We start from the raw sequence: 17,743 nt of genomic DNA on the forward strand, positions 1-17,743 counted from the left end.
TGGGCTTTGTGGTTGGCAATTCCCCAGCACTGGACAGTTATGGTCATGTTTAGCATTTTGCTTACATTCATCTTGTAATTAAGTTATATCAATGCCATCTCATGTAAATTGTCTGTATAAGAAAGAAACCATTCAAATGCATTGTATATTCATATATGAATTTCAAAATTGGTTAAGATAATCATGTCCCATTAAATAGCATAAAGGGACAGAAGGTTCAAGTGGGAGGCTTTGGCAGTTTGAGCAGACATCCTTAAATCAACAACATAAATTTTAATATAGTAATTGTATTACACCAAATGTATGTGTTAACAGGATGCTGCTTCCAGACTATTTACAGAGAATGCAAGAGAGAAGTAAAATAATATTAATACATTCATATATTTTTTAACATCTTTGTTTTTTAAATCTTCTGCAAACAATCCAGTCCAAACAAATCTTTGTTTTTATAATCTACTTCATTTTTAAAACCCCTACTGGGTTAGACTTTCCAATTAAAATATGATTCTTTATGCTTGCTTCATAGAAAATATTTACTCAGACATTGTGCAGTGTTTTCTTCAATATATGACTTTAACATTGCAAGAAACTAAAATTTCTAGAGTCTTGTTTAAGCTCATTTCTATTAACAACTCATAGACAATTATCTGTTACTTTATCATATGAGACACAGGCACCAACACATTTTGTAACATTTTTTAGGGATGCTGGGGATGTAAGCAGACTAAAAATTGTCCAGATTTTCCCAGATTCCTTTTTTTTTATATGACCATTACAAAGTGAAGGGAATTTGGAAATTCCCTAATTTCTACATAGCAATACAAGAAATCCCAAGGCCACCTGTTCACCTAGTCTTGGTGCTGTTACCATTCCACCAGCCAAAAGCAATGGTTACCAGGGCAAATTCCACAGTACACTGGAAGCACACAAGTAAAACAAAACAATTGGGGCCAAGAATTCACAATTGGTCCCACATGTGTTCTGCAGGGGCTACTTCACACTCACCCTGGCCACTGAGCATCTTTTGATGGTTGAAATGCAGCAGGCAAGCTCTTGGAGTGTGCATATTCCAGTTTTGTTTTGTCCAAAAGAAGGTCCTTCTCCAGCTCTGAGGCTGTTCCACAATTGAACCAACTTATTCTTGGGTAGAAACGGGTCAGGAGACTACTTTTGTGTAGATGCATTCCAAACCCACTGCCCAATGGCTGCGTGGCATGACAGTGTTTTTCATAGTCCACTGGAGTTCTCAACACCTTGGAATAGCATTTGATTTTGATATAGATGAGAATCTGGAAAAATATAGTAGGGAATACATGAGAATAACTTGTTCCAAGCAGAGTTAGTGAGCAACCAGTAAGAACTGCTCAATGCACACTGATTGTCAAACACCCCACTCCCTCTCCCTTTCCCTCCTCTTCTCTTTGTCTCTCTCTTCTTCAAGTCAGTAAAATCATATATATAAGAGAGATTGTGGCGTCTAAGTAACCACCTCAAAGTTATAAAACCACAATTATATAAAAAGTGTTTTAATTTTAATAAGCAGGTAAAGAGATTTCTTATTATGCTAAACCCTCAGATTGGGTGCCTACTACTACAGTATATACAAACACCAGTAGATGTTCAAAATCAGTTGTTTACCTTACTATTAAACCAGATAATATAAAAGAAAGGTAATTGCTATTTCATTCTAGGATCTTTGCAAGTCTCCATTTCAACTATTGTCTCAGGTTACTCAGCTTTATACATAGTTTTGTAAGTACATATATACTGAGTTAGTATAGAGTGAGAATAATTGAGATCACTATGGAAATTAACATTACGTATTGATAAATGCCAGGATGATATTGTGCTTCAATAACCCTCATCGGTGCAGCCATGAAAATTGATGCTATTTCTGGATTGCAGTGTTTTCTTCTAACAGTTTAAATGAAAAACATCTGATATAGAATTGTTTGCAGTGGATAAAAGCAGCCTACATGGTAAAGGATCTGACATATTTGTAAACCAGCAATTACAGCATATACCCAGCAATTTGAAATATTTCTGAATTGTTCAGCACATCCCCAAATTGTTCGTGTAATGAAAGCACACAAAAATGTTATTATCATTGTTTCCAGTTGTCTTTCATTTCCCATTAGAAACTTTTTTGTCAAGTTAATACATTTTTGTTTGTTTTCAGCTCTAGCTTTATTTGGTTTCGGTCCTGGAATGAAAATGAGCTAATGACACCTTTTCTCAGTCTGCAGAGGCTTCCTCTGTCTAGCAAAAACAGATTAGTTGCTCAGTGCATGATCTCAGACTGAGATTGGGGGTTGCTGCCTTATTTGTTTATTTATATTTATTTTAAAGGAGGGAGATCCACACTGTATCTGTACAGGACATGTCATCTACACTGTCTGAACACTTTTAATGGGCACTTCACATCTTAAACACAACTGACTCTTCACTGATGGGTTATTTTTCTTTTTTTTCCAATTTAAAGGAAGAAATGCAATAGAAATCTGAAGAAACTCTTGCCAAATGCCCAACATACCTACCTATAGTGTTTTTAAGAGTTGAGAGCAGAAGTAACTCAGGGATTAGGAGTGATAGTTGTATCATTTTATCTTTGGATTTTCAGTCTGAAGCTAGTCAGGTTGGTGACAAATATTAACAGAAGCATGACTTAACAATCTGGAATAGGATACAAAAGAACAGTCACAATCCCCCCTACCCCATGCCCTAAATGTTGTTTTATAGATGGCTTGTGCCATGATGGAAGCAGAGAACAGCTATAGCCCACTAAAATTGCTCTCAGACGACTTTCCTGCCTAATCCTTAAGTAGTGCAGAGTTTTATTCTCTGCAGCACGGCCACCACAGGCAGGAACAAGTGGGGATGGCTGCAGTGTCTCCATCATCAGCTGCTGCCAAAACAGTGCCTTGGGAACACAGATAGTCTCTCAGAAAATGGAGTGGTTCTCAGGATGCACTGACCCACAGGGGACCAGGCTGGCACACAGTCCAAAGAACTGGTGAATAGGGGAGGTTTACCTCAAAAAGCAGATCAACTAGCACAGAGGATTTTGATGATAGTGCCCAAATGAAAGCTCAGAAAGAATTAAAATATGACAACTGTCATAACAACAGAAAGCATTGTTATAATACGAGATCGTCTTGCTAATTTGTCATGGCTTCCTTGAGGATAAGCAGGCATTTTGGTTCTTGGTTTTTCATTTTGTTCCACTGATATCAACCTGAACATCTAGACGGCAGTGCTTTAAAACACGAACCTTGTAGAAGAATATCAAGCTGTGTGCAAACATACTGGAGATAGATTTGCCAGTGCAACACATTGTCTCTGGCACAATCACTCAATTACCAATAAAACCTCTGCAAACAAATGTGTCTTCCGTTTAAACAAGAATATAATAATACATGTACTTTGAAACTGCAGAGTCTACATAAGCTGAATAAATCATCAGGCCACAGCAAAGAAAAGGATTATGCTGACTCCAAACTTAATGATAAAAGCAGTTTTTAAAGATACCCTAATCAAAGGACAGAAGAAAGTGTGGACAAAATCAGATTATTTGGATCACCAATAATTTATTCTGGGCTTGTACACCCTTCACAGCCCAAAGAGACCTCATCCATGACTGAGCCTCCTGAGCATTATTGCAATACAAGCAACTAAAAAAATACAAAGTTATTAAAAGCCATCTGAACAATTCATATCCATAGTTGATATACAGGGAAAAGCAGGTATGTTTAAAATGAAAATAAATTCATAAGTACAGCAGAAAGACATGTGCCTTTCTCACATAAATTCACAGATATACTGCTGGCATTGATAAATGTTTTGAGGAAGGGTTGTCTTCACTTTCCATTTCTCAGTTAAAGACCACTGTCAAAGGAACTGTATTTCAAGTTCAAGGGCTATAAGTCCATGTAATGTCAACTTCAAATTCCTTAAAAATATTGTAGAGTTGCTATAAAAAGAACTTAAGTAATAAAAATTAAACTTGATAAACATTTCTAGCTGTCACTTAGAGTTTTTACTATTTAGATTTTAATTTCTTCATTGTATCAGGCCCATTCTATTACTGCACTTACATGTTAAACAGACAATGGCTATGTAAATTTCCTTATTTTCCTGGAACAAGAATCTCTTGACATTTGCATTTTTCCATTTAATAGCCTGAAACTTCAGCAACTGAAAAGTTTACAACATACAAAGGTGAAAATTCTGTGCATAATCTATTTTTATAGTAACTAGTTCTTGGCATGTTCATAGTTTTGAAAAGCAAAATGATTTGGTTTTGCTTCACAGCTCTAGATGAGAAGAAATTGCTTTCATATATTTCCCAGATTTACAGGAATAAGAGTTACCAATATTGAATACAGAAGTTAACTGTGTAAACTGTATAGAAAAACTGAAAACACACCTAGAAAGAACACTAACAGTTCAGACTTGCAGCTGTGCTTACTTATTGGGGTTAACATTTTCTTTTTTCTATAACTCTCTTTTCCCTCAGTTTTCTTCTGAATCTCAGTATTTTCTTGGTATTACCACTATGAGTTTCTTCCTTCTTTTCTTTCTGTCCAAGATTCTTTTGCTCAGTAAAAACTATTTGTGGTACTCTATCAGTCTTGAAACAGTTTGAGTCTTTTCTATTTACTTCTTTTTAACTATTTGTCCTTTTATTTCATGTCATAACAGTTAAAATAAATTGAAAGTGAAAAAAAAAATTCATAATTCTCCAGTTGAAGCTAAAGGGAAAAGAGGGAGAGTATTGCAGATGTCAATTGTGAAAATTACCTTGTCTCTGTGATCAGACAGACCTTGGATTTATTGAACTACAGGGCACGCTACAAGGTCTATTTAGTTTCTCACATTTGTTTCACAGCACTGAACAGAGGGAACTGAATGATTTGAGCATGGTTATTGATTAATATTGTTTATTGCATATATTGTTCCAGGCACTTCAGGAAAAATATAGGTATGTTTAAAAGAAAATAAGTACATAAATAAGATGCCACACTGGACTCCCCCTCTCTTTCTCTCCCACAGCATCTGTATGCATTAGCCCAGCTCTGAAAAGCCTCCTGGACAATTCATAATGATAGCAGGCACTTAAGAAAAAGTATAGGTATATTTAAAACTAAAACATATACATAAATAAGATAGTGAGGCAGGCTACATTCACATGTCAGTAGAGATATGAAAGCTGTCTGAAGAATTCTGTCAGCAGCAAATGTGCCACAGGGTAACTGCAGGAACACACGAATGAGATGGACCAAAATAATTCCTTCCCTGAGAAGTACTCTGCAAGAGCATGACTTAGCGATACAAAGGACATGCACAGGACAACAGGGAATGTGAAAGCTCTGCCTGGAGGAGCATTTGCTGCTACATTAATATGATTTTGGGGTGTTTTTTTGAGTACTAAGTCATATGTGAAATGTTAAGGAAAACTCAAAAATTCAGTATTTCAGACTCACCCTTAAAAGTTCTGTACTTGAAATTACAGAATTCTGTCATGTTTTCATGTTTTTTTTCAGTTTAATTCATGGTAAGAGAAAAATTTTCTCCTTAAACACTATTTTCTGAAGTGACCTGGGTCATTAATGTATTCTAGGCCTTAGTTTGCCTGTTATTACTTACTAAAAACATTTTCTAAGTGGTTTTGGCTAAATCACAGAGAGGCTGTAAGCATCTACTAAGACTCCCCAAATAGAGAGCAAGTCTGCAACAGCTACTGTTTCTCAATTCACCCACTTCTCAGTTTCTCACTAGCGCCTTCGTGTAGACAAACCCTTCCTAGTGACTGAAACAGATTTTCTGCATCAAAAATGTCTCTTATTTGTGTTGTAATGAAGAGACTTCATCCTTCAGTGTCAAACTGTGCCACTACAAGACAAACAGAAAACACTTTAATCTCAAACTATGTCTACACAATGTACTGAAGGTGTGATGACAGTACAGACACCCATTCTAGTTTGAATTTAGTTAGCATGGGTAACATTAGGAGCCTGCATTTCTAAGCATAAACTTGTAGAAACTGAGTGGAACACACTCTTTGGCTGCTAAGAAACAAAAAGGAGCAAATCTTTGGGGCTAACAGATTTGGGGCTCACATATTCTCATTTTATAGTCTGCAGGTCAAAGGGCTGATAAGTAATGTCAGTACAGGACAACAGATTTACATTTCCCATTATATACATTTTTATTGATAAAATATTGAGTTTTAATATTAACATCTTTCAGGCAGAAGGTTTGCACTATCAAATTCTGTTATGCTGGCAAAGTCATATGTTTCCATAAACTATGGAGATTCCCTTGTTTCTCTTGTTTACTCACCCTATTTCTGGCACTAGTACGCAGACAGTGAGATTTTCAGCCAATTGATCCACTTATCTTCCTTCTTATCTCTTCCTTGACCTTACTATGAATAATCCAGTCTTCTCCTAGTTTATATCTCCACCCAGATTTTATATCTGCTTATAATTACTTGGTACTTTTTGTTTCTAACAGGCAGCAATTACGAGTATTGAGGCCATGTTGCTGAGAACACAGCTGCGTTGGGCAGGATGAAGGACCACCGCCTCCCTAAGATCCTGCTTTATGGTGAACTTGCCACCGGCTGCCGCAAGAGAGGAGCCCCGAAGAGAAGATACAAGGACTCCCTGAAGCAACAACTCAGCCTTGGCCATATTGATCACCATAACTGGTCTACTCTGGCCTCCAATTGGGAGGTCTGGAGACACACCATCTATAACACTGCTGATGCCTTTGAGAATGCATGTAGGATCACTCTTGAGGAGAAAAGACAACGCAGAAAGAATCGTGTCTTGCTGTTACTACCTAAGGAGTCTTTCTGCTGTGCCTTTTGCAACCAGACATGTCTATCTCGTATTGGCCTATTTAGCCACCAGCGTGCTTGTAGCAAATGTGGGTAGAGCCCTTCCCAAATCTTCATTTGCAAAGCCTGGCCATGAGGATGATGATGATGACGACTTTTCGTTTCTAAGTCTGTGAAGGCTTGATGCTAACAAAGCTTTCTGATTTATTCCAGCATGCCTTTTTTTGGTCAAAACCCCCTGTCTTTGAATTAGAAAATATAAAAGATTCCTGTCAACAAGTAGCAAACATTCAGTGACAGATTTTGTAAAAAAAGGATGTGTTAGAACACTTGAGATGTTACCTCATGTCAGAGTTTCAGAAGTCTGTAACAGCTGTACATTTGTATATGGCCCCTTCTTCTGTGACATAGTCAAATACTAAAAAAAAAAAAAAGTCTAAATCTTATAAATACAGCTTGAAAAAAATGTTGAAATTCTTAAACAAAATCTGACCATTTGTAAAAAGTTTTCAAGTAAGATGCTACACTGATTTGAAGGAAACTGTTTCCTGATTGTAAAGAGGATGAGATTTACTCTTATTATGAATCAGAATAGACGCATCTTGAAATACGATCATTTCTGGTAAAATGGAAAATCAAATTTTTAAGCACAGCTATTAATCCTTGTGCTAAGTGTGGCCTGTATGACATGAAAAAGAGTCAGGTTCAGCTGCCACAGGAGCTGGAAGCTCCACTTGTTTGATAATGAAGAAACAAGGAGATGTTCTCTTTTGTTACAGTTCTAATTCACAGACTGTTCAATCTAACAGAATACTAATTACCTTAAGTGGATTTCACAGTTGACAGAGACCTTTGTAGGGAAGACAAGCTTGACAAAGGCAATTGAAACTTAGCTAATGAAGAATACTAGATCCACCTTTGAGGAATGTTAAGTGCGTGCTTTGCTTTTTATGAAAGGTACCTCTTTTATATGTAAAGTAACCATAGAAATGTCAACATTTCATTTTTAGACACCGTACTAAGTTCTGCAGAGGGTTATCAAATTACCTTTAGGTTTTCCTTTCCCGTAATTATATTTATTCATAGAGCATTTCCTTGCAGTGGAGCTCTGTGAACCAATCCTGAAAAAGGCACACTTAATGTTTGCTTAACACAGCTTAATCAAACCAGTCTTCATATTGACAATCACAGGATGGCAGAAATTTTTCTTTGCAAATGAGGGCTATGCAGGTGTGTGTCTAATTCTTACACAGTTGCTCGAAACACAGCAAAGTGCATGTGAGAGGCAGTACTGTAAAAATGTTCTTTTGGGATCACACTACCTCGGGTAGCTCCAAATATGCAAGTAACTGGTGCCTTTGGTGCTACTCAAGGGCTAATCCAGCTCAGCATTAGTATGAATTTGGAATGCTTTAAAAGCTACCAAGGAAGATGGGCAAAGCCTTCTTGTGTGGTTGGCTGGGGTTCTGTTTGTTCAGTCAGGATCAAAACCATACAATGCAAAAGCTTTAAGGTTAACCCCCTCCTTTTCAGAGTCAAAGTTTCTTCCTCAGTTCAGAAGATCTGATGAAACTCCAGCATTCTTACATACTACGGGGTGCACTGATATGATCCTGTATTTTATGGAAGTATTTTATGGCTTATCTGGATTTTTCAGGGAATTAAGTGTTTGGGTTTCAGCACCAGTAAGATGGTTTTTATGCAAATAAATTAAAGTTGTTCAGGTAGTACAGAGTTTCAAAGGCTTTTTAAAGCCAGAAAACAGTTTATTTTCTAGTTATTCCAGGTTTTACTGAAGAAGCCAGTCAGAGAAAAATTCCTTTGAAAATGATCTAGCTTAAAGTCTTCGCTCTCTCTTTTCTGAACCATGTCCTACATGATAGTTTCAATTATTTATTACAAGGCAATGGTAAAAAAGTGTTAATTAGCAAAGATGAAAAAGATCGACTCAATGGGAGCTCCTGTAAAGGAACTCTTATTTCTAATGCCTGAGGTGACCACTAATTTACAGCTTTTGATAGCTTGCATGCATGGTTCACAGAATAAATCAGTCTTGGGGAAAAAAATACTGTACACCTCATTCACTGTGGTTAATGAAGAAGATCTAGCTTTTGCTGTTGTTTTGCTTTTATTTTTTTAGTTCAGGCAATTTAGTTTTGGTTTAACTTGACAATGTTAGAAATTAAAATACGCAAAGAGAGAAAATATGACACCGACACTGCAAGATTTTCTTCATTCAGCTGAAATGTCCATACCCAGCCCAAGTGGGCAGGTCTAAATATAATCATGGGGTTTTTTTCCTTTCTGTGGCAATGTCAGCTAGTCTTTTGCATCCTATGAAAATGTCTTCTAAAAAGCTTAAAAATACTAATATCCCAAGAGCTTTACACTTTTTATGTCTTAGTGAAAATAAGTGGAAAAATAACATACAAGACTAGATTATTATGTTCAAAACGGGAATCATACAGAAGACTGAAACTAAACTCATAAACCCTAATCATAATGCATCAGAATTACCTTCATATTTTTTTATGTTTTAATATTTACTCATAGCTAGACCTACACAACAGTGTGAAACACATTCCTTAGTAAAATTAAGTATTTTAATTAATTAGAATACCCAACGAAGGCAAATAAAGCAGTGGTCAGAGGTCTAGTTCAACCTTTTTCTCACCTGTAATCTCCAATGGAGATATCAGCTTGTTTCTTGAAAGCTACTACACAGGAATTCATATTTATCACTGCTTGTTGTAACTGAATTTTATGTAGATGTGACTGACATGTGACTTGCATGTGAAGGATTCTGTCTTTCCCTTCCTGCCCTTCCTTTTTTCCCAACTGTCCCAGTCATTACGAAAAAAAACCCCAAACAAAACAAAGCCGAAAAAAACCCCAAATAAACAAAAAAACAACTCAATTAATCTTCTAATTTTGTTCATCCATTTTGACATTTAACATAGCTTGGTCAAGAGAACAATGTAAAATTTTGAGAGTGACCATTATGGAAAACCAGGGGTTCCAAGGACTCAAGACGTGCTGCACCTCACTCCCAGCAAACCCTTTGAGGAAAGCAGGAGTCTTGAATGCTGAGTATTTTTTTCTTTATTTCAGGTCATTGGCTTGTTGTTCAGATAGTAGAAATTACTGGAATATTTTTTCCCAATGATATCTGAAAATAAAAATGTTTTGACCAAGTGCCTGTTCCATCAGCGCTAACCCAGAATCCAGACTGTCCCGTTTACTCTTTCCCACTTCTGCTGCTTTTGCTTACCCTATTCTTCATGTTGTTTCCCAACATCAGAGCCATGCAGGACCAATTCCTCAAACTTCCAAGCAGATGAATTCACATGAAAAACTCACTCTTTTCTTAATTCTTTATGTTTAGATCTTTCAAGCCTTTCAGATCTTCCTCAATTAACACCTCTCCACTTAGCCTATTTTCCTTGTTTATTTGTTCATTTTGTTGTTGTTTTCTTTATTAATGAAATATTAACTGACAGTCTGTGATGTTTCTCATGCTTCAAGATTTTTTTCATCTCCTGACGAGCCTTGCTGAACATAAAATGAGAACAATGAACAAAGTCATTGTGAGAGTTAAACTAAAAAGAACTATAAAATGGTAAAGTCCAGAATCAACAGCAACAGATAAAAGATTAACATGATGCTGTTGTTGTGAGGAGTTCATTATCACCATGTTCCTAGTCAGAAAAAAGGTGTGAAAGGAGAGGAAGTTTTAACAAATTTGGAGTGTGATATGAAAATAAATGAGATAATCACAGTCTATCTTAAATTGCTATGGGCTTCAGGACATTTAAAATCCAGGAACAACTAAACATCAAAAACTTCAAAACTAACTGAAACGATTCTACTGTATAGATAGAAAGGTAAATATACTAGTCTGAGTATCTCCTCACCTGGAGAGAAGTTTTTGAATCTCAGGTCTTTGAAAAGATGTAGTATTACTTATTTCACTGTTTTAATGACAGAAAGTCATCAATAATCAATTAACTGTCATCCTTTTCTTCAGAAAGGCATAGATTTTTAGCATTCCACAAAATATTTTGGATATTTAGCATCACTGACAGTAGAAAAAGTTTTACAAAGGGTGATTCTGCCAATTATCTTACAGAGACTTCCAGCCTTAATTTATTATCCTTTATTACCCTCTGTGCATTGATTGGAGGGCCTAGAAGATCAGGTAAAAGTAGATGTGCAGTTCTTACTTAGCTGAAGTTAAATTCACATCTCCTTAAATTCACATCTTCTGTTTAAAACCAAAAAAAGGATATGGGGTTTTTTGCATGTTTGCATGCCTTCCATGCAAAGTCTTTACTTTACCAAACAGGGAAAGAACCAGCAGGTGATTTTCAAAGATTGTGCTCTAATATTTGTATCAGCCAGGGCCAGTGCCAGCATCAAGCAGTAAAAAGTAACTTGAAAGTACAAACAGAGAGCAAAGGCTATCATCTGCTGGTGTTGAGGAGGGAGCATTTTTTTATACTAATTCTTTTCTCTTTGACTTTCTGATGGCATATAAAACGTGGTCATTCAGTTTTAGATATTGGTTCTGGGAGTAGGTTTAACCAATCAGGAAATTAGAGTTCCTATCATGCAGCTTCTCTAGTGAATCACAGAAGGGAGTGAAACAAAGCAAAAGGGGATTTATTAAAGGTAAAATTTAATTAAAAGCACAGAATATGATATATAATAAATATTAAAATAAAGAAATGCCTTCTGGGGCAGGTAGTGACATGAACATGGGATTAGTATTAATAAGGTGAGTAACCCTTCAGTAATATGAGTATTGGGGTCAGAGTCTAGCCTAGTCATTTGAATATTTTCCTGGGTTCAGATTATTCTTTTCATAGATATGAAACAGCTTTTTTCTCTTCTAGCTGCACATCATTTTGAAAATTGTTTGGTTAACAAAAAAGAAACAAGAATTGAAAGCTACAAGTTTGTGTTTCATAAAGATGGGGAGAAAAGCCTCTTTGGTTTTATTTAAGTTGCTTCAAGTTTTAGTTGAAATACCAGAAGTACCACTGGTGTACCAGAAGACACAAAAAAATTAGTTAACTCAGATTCATATACAAAATTGGATGGCAGGTAAAACTAAAATGCAAGCCATATTATGCAGATTTTTTTGTGACTGGTAGTTAAAGATTTACATAAAATTAAAATAGCCTTTGAAATTAGGACAACCGGATCACTCTGCTGTAATCTGAATTACTGACCTAATGATATTCTTATCCCTCCATGTCTTCCCAGTACTGGCACTGAAAATCTAAACCTGTGCAAGACAACTTAAGTTGGAAGAGCTACCCTGAGAAAACCACTCTATACTTCTCTATTGGCGGTACATCTAAAGGCAAAATACAGTTCTTAAGTAGATACTCAAAGCCAGAAGTGTCTAGAGCCAAAAATATAAAAACAGCCATTATTTCATATGACTCTTCCTTCCGCTTTTCAGAACAGTGCGGGGGGGGACAGGTTTATGCAGACAGGGATTTGATTTTGGTGCATATTCTTAACATACTATAAAGAATAAGACTGCAAAGTCATCAGTTAAACAGCTGTAATGGAATTAGCAAATAATACTTAATTGATTTTCTGAAAAGAATAGTCAGGATCCAGATGCATAAAAGGTACTTTTGCTGTACTACTGGTGAAAACAAACCCAAAACTGGATTAAATGGCCAGCTGGGGATACTAGCCCCATAATTGAAGACCTGAGTGGTAAACAACTATTTTAATTATCTCAGTGAAAAGAGTGTCCGGGGGGAGAGGGGAGGAGTGACCAGAGTACATGGCATTCTGGCAGTCTTCTAAAGATCCAATCGTTGCTTGAGACTATAAATTAGAGCAATCCTAAAGAATATATAATCTTTAGGACTTTATATTGTCATGTTTTCCATTTCAGACCTTCACGTGGATGGCAGAATCCAGACTGCTAGTTGTAAATAACCAGGTATGCAGACTTCCTTACTTTCAGGACAGGGATTTTAACTCTGTATTGTGAGTGTATCTCTTTGTCCTTTGTGAATCCCATGTGTGGGAGGCTGTTATCACAGCCTTTTAATGATAAAAATGGTGGCACATTTTTTGTAAAATTTCTATATGGTTGTTGGATGTGGTTTGTTTAAATTCATCATTAAGGAAATTACATATAGTCATTTAGTAGCTTCTCTTGATATTAGAAAATGCTTACAACCATATATACATAGATCTGCTTGCAACATGTATGCATCTATAGGTGTATATTTATTAAGTAACTCGAGTCAAACACTTTAAGCACAAGTCAGTATTTGTAGTGGAGTGATGGCTATAGAACACATGCTTCTTAATATTTTGTGTAATGATTTGGAAGTAAGCACAAAATCACTGCTGATAAAATTTATGGCTGATGCAAAGATTGCTTGAGTGGTAAATAATTATAATCAGGCCTGGCATTCATTTAGAATGAACTGAATTACAATAGTTATATTTATTTGACTTGTGCTGGGTTTGCCTGTGCTCTGAGGCAGCCAGAAGCCTGCCAGCTCCAATTCCAAAGGCACACAGATGCAGGCAGCCTAAGCAGTGTGCTTGAACTCTCAGCAGTGTTCATTAGCTCACTGAGCTACTCGCCACTGCACAGCTCCTGTTTTGCTGCTGTCTGCGTTTGGAGTATTAAGAGAAAGCATTTGTGTCTTCCTCAAAATCCCTTCACCCTTGATACTCTGGGCTTATTACAGCAAAATCAGTTTTAAAAGAAGAAAATGCAATTCTTTTCCACTAATGAAAAGGAATTGGAGTCCTTACCTATAGCACATGTGACCAACCTAAGGTTTCCAAGGACGGACATCTATTTGTGGGGATTAGATTGGATAAACAAACTTAGGTATGGAAAAAATTTAATTAAAATAAAGCTATCTTACATTCTTCTAAACTCAGAAATAATGGACAGGAGCAGTTAGGTGGTATTAATCCTTTTTTAGGTTGCACTGAAGGTACCAATGCTCAAATGTTTTATCCTGGTCTCATGTCCTCATTAAAACAGAAAAACCGAATAATTATGAAAATGGGAAGTCACAAATACTAGACAAAATTTTTATAGCAAAAAAAATATCTCAGTCTCTTTTGTGTTTTCAGAAAAAGCATGGGGCAAAACCTGATTATAGAATTATTTGTGAAAGACAAGAAAATGCTGAATTCTGAAAGTTTCTTTCTTATTTCTCAGAGAAAGGTCTATCAAACACCTGAGTAATACCCAAACAAAAGTATGATTGCCTCATACAGGGCGACTAGCTGAGGTGATTTTAACCTAATGACTTCAGACTGGGTTATTGGAGGCTGTAAGGATATACCTGTGTATGTATGTGTTCGTAAGAAGTGAAGATTAACTATGAGACAAATGAATATAGAGACCTCTGTTTCTTTGGGCAGGAGACCTGGGAGTAAATGAAATGGAATACCTTTGGTATTGAAGGGTTCAAACTAAATTACCTAATGCTCCCTCCTTTCTTTAATGTTCATGAATCTATATATATATCCTTATGCTTCAAGAGCATATTAATGCATCATTTACAACTAGAAGCATTTTTATGTTTTAATAACACATTTGTCCTGAATATGTTGCATGACCATATGCATTTGTATGATATATTAGAAGTACTGCAGCAATATCATGTCTCCCAGATGTAATATTGCAACATGCATTTGCATAAGTACTTTAGCTATGGAACACAGTACATTTCCTTCTCTTATCAGTACAGATTTGCAGAATTCACTTATATACAGGTCTGTAGAGAATAAAAGAGTACTTCAAGTTCCATAAAAGTTACGCTTAATGACTATTTTGATTGCTGTGGTTTTCACCTTAAATTGTAGGTTTAAGTGCTCAATGTATTTCTTTCAAACCTATCACTGGAGAATTTTATCTAAAGTTATGCAATATCCAAGTAATCAAATTGGCAGGATTTTACTTTTCATTTTTTTCATCCTGAATATAACTGGTTTATTATTAGCCTGTTAACACTGCTATTTTTTCATTACCGTTTTTTAATTGTTTTTTTTATCTGGATTACTGGTAAATATTCCCATTTAAAAGAGAATCTAAAATCAAAACTAAAAAGAACAGACTTTCTCATAGGTCTATGTAGAAATAAAAATATATTGATAGATAAATGTAATGGACTAAATAAAAAATTAAATTTTTAATTAAAATAATTTTGCTTTGCTTTGCTTAGCCTAAGGGAAAATGTCAAAAGGTCTGATACATAGAAAAAACTGCCAACTCACCCATTGAAAATCATCTTTCTTGAAGTTGCTTCAATTCAGGCACTCTTAAACTCTGGTATCTAAAGAAAAAAGTAGCTTCATTTTAAAATATTTTCTATTATATAAAAGTTCTTATTATTATGGTCTGATATGGACACACAATGTGATAAATATTAATAATCCCCTAGGAGAATAAATATCTAAAAATTTAATAAATGCACAGTTTCTGAGTGACTCAGACGTGATGTTTCTCCCCAGGTTTCCATTCTAGATCCTTGTTCCTCATTCCTTCTACCTCACTAGCACATTTTAACATTAACTATTCCCAGTGATATTTGAATAGAGTATTTGCCTAAGAACCATAAGTTCAGAAACTATGTACTCATTTTTAGTACAATCTGTGACCACAAAAGACGTACAAAAAATTGTTTTTCATTTCGATTTTGACTGTGAAGTACAATTACCAAAGTTCAGTCACCTTGGAAGCTTCATGTCTTCCATTTTCCCTATTTCCTGAATGCTTCTTATGATACCTTTCTCATAAAATATTCTATGAAGACGTTAAATGAAAGGTGAAATATGGAATTATTCAAATCAGGAGAAAGACTGAAAAGCTGCAGGGTAAAGCTGCCACTCAAAGGGAGCTTGGCAAGCTGGAAAAACCTCATGAAGCTCAATAAAGGAAAACGCAGCGTCTTGCACTTGGGACACAGTTTTCCTATGCAGTCTGGCGGCTGATTAGGTAGAAAGCCATTGGGTTATCTGGAGAGGCTGGAATTCAACTCCAGAGTGGAATCAGGGTTGAAGCTGCTTTGAGTCAAGTGCCAGATTAGACACTTCCAAAAGTTCCTTCTAAAAAAAAAAAAAAAAAATTCTATGTCTCTATCTCAGCACAATTTCTTTCAATGTTGTACCTGAAAATGCTATAATGGTGCTCAGAATTTGAAAGTGCGCAATGAAGTCACACTTTCTCCCTCTTATAATTCTCTCAAAAAATATGTGGTAATTTAGGGTGCAAGAGGAAGTTGTCTCCTCATTTTATTGGCTTCTCATCTCTTGAAAATACAATTGAAAAGAATGTCTTTCTTCTATGATTAGATCTAAAATGCCACGAGACTACACAGCAGGTTGGTCTCTCTCAACCATAAATTTTATCGCTACTACTTCCCAAGTTCTCTACTAAAAATGGACAGCTTGTGAAATACTTCAACCTGTCTGGCTTCTGACAGGTCTTCCTACAAAACTCTGAGTTATCCAAGAACACTCTGTAGCTGTCATGACTATCACTCCACAAACCTGATTTCTAAAGAAAAATCCAGTGGGAATCACAGAATAAGAGCAACATTAGCCAAAAAGTCCATCTTTCTGTGGAAGAGCACACAAGCAGAATTTACTTTTGTGTCATAATTCTGAATTTGGGAAGAATGCTGCTCCCAATTTTATATGAATGGCCAGACCACTGCAACCACTAGAATACATACATAGATACATCCACACATTTTTTGGGGGAAAACACTGGTAAAGATCAGACACTGTTTAAAAAATTAAAACACAGCAGAACCTTACTAAGTTAGTTACTTAATTGGTACTGATAATGACATAAATTGAGCATATGGGATTTTTAATCTACTAGTAATAGTAATAATATTGATGATGATGATTAATAGTGTTCTATCTAACATCTCACTAGATATGCTCTATGACTTGGACACCTTCACTATGGAAAACCCAGGTTACACAAGGAAATATTGAATTTGTGTCAAGAAAACTGCTTACATAGTAATACACTTATTGACTTAATCAAAAAATGCAAAATTACTGTACTTTATAATGCTTAGAGGATCATTAGACTTAGTATCTCTCGTCTAACATATTAACCCTTCTACAACCATGGCAATAAATAAATGTTGGGGTTGTTTTTTGGGGGGTTTTGTCTTTTAGTAAATATAAGGTTAAACAACAAAACTTTGGGGTTAGAAAAACAGTTTGTTGGATATGATTTTCAGACTATGAAGTTTTAAATATGTTCTAATATTTCTAAATTGCTGGAACAAGAGAAATTAAATGTACTTTTCTTCATGGCTTCCCTGCAGTTTTCTCCATCTGGTTTTCTCTAAGTGCTCCAACTTCCATTAGACTAAAGATTTTAAAATGCAGACTGCTTTTCTATAGTTTCTGTTGTGAAGTTTCTCCAGAGTCACATTAACAAAGATATGTGTAATGTGCTTTCAAAATACATAAACCTGGCATTCCTTGAGAGAGTTTTCTTGCCAGTACATTAATTAGGAAAATGTTCCTTATTACTATCTATTTAAATTACCAGTGTTTAATTAGGTACTATTGATGAATTAAGGGTTGATTTTTCATATCAGTGTATATTGGTCCAGGCTCTCACCCATTGTGGCCAAGATTTCTCAGAATAAAATTAGAGTGAGAAGGTGACCTTGGATCATGGTGATGCTGGATGCCAGCTGATCCAATAGTTGAAGACCAGAGGAATACAAAAGTTGTTCCTATTCATTTTAGTTGTCAAAGGCAGATTGAGACTGTCCAGGTAGACCTATCAGCTTTATGGAGAAATGTTTTTCCTTTACAAGAGTTGTTATGAAAGTTCTATGCCCTCCAACTTCCTCCAGAAAG

This window comes from Neopelma chrysocephalum, unplaced genomic scaffold (assembly GCF_003984885.1).
Source record: "Neopelma chrysocephalum unplaced genomic scaffold, ASM398488v2 Primary Assembly neopelma1_79, whole genome shotgun sequence".
Taxonomy (NCBI): Eukaryota; Metazoa; Chordata; class Aves; order Passeriformes; family Pipridae; genus Neopelma; species Neopelma chrysocephalum.